The following is a 536-nucleotide window of genomic DNA, read 5'->3' on the forward strand; positions in this document are numbered from 1 at the left end:
GCGCGCGCCGCCCCTGCCCTTCATTTTTATTAGTTTAATTTTTTTGTTCATATATATATAATGTATATGTATATGTATGTGGCTATGTGTATGTATATGTTCAAAATGTATAAAAAAATTGTTCAGAGCATGTTTTTGTTCATATATGTATTTTTTTTGTTCATATGTGTATTAATGTTTTTCATATATGTAATTTTTCTGGTTGTAAAATTTAGAATATGCTAAATATATTTGTCAAAAATGTTTTTTTGTTCATAGAAAGTTTTTTGTTCATATATAGAAAGTTAGAAGAAAATAAATAAGAAGAGGAAGAAAGAAGAAAATTTTGTTCATATATATATAGAAAGTTTTTTGTTCATAGAAAGTTTTTTCTTCATATATAGAAAGTTAGAAGAAAATTTAGAATATGCTAAAATTTAGAAGAAAAAGAAGGATAGGAAAAAAGAAAATAAGAAGAGGAAGAAAGAAGAAGAGGAGAGGAAGAAGAGGAGAAATAAATAAGAAGAGGAAAAAAGAAGAAGAAATAGAGGAGAAGA

Source organism: Triticum aestivum, chromosome 3A (assembly GCF_018294505.1).
Source record: "Triticum aestivum cultivar Chinese Spring chromosome 3A, IWGSC CS RefSeq v2.1, whole genome shotgun sequence".
NCBI classification, from domain to species: Eukaryota; Viridiplantae; Streptophyta; class Magnoliopsida; order Poales; family Poaceae; genus Triticum; species Triticum aestivum.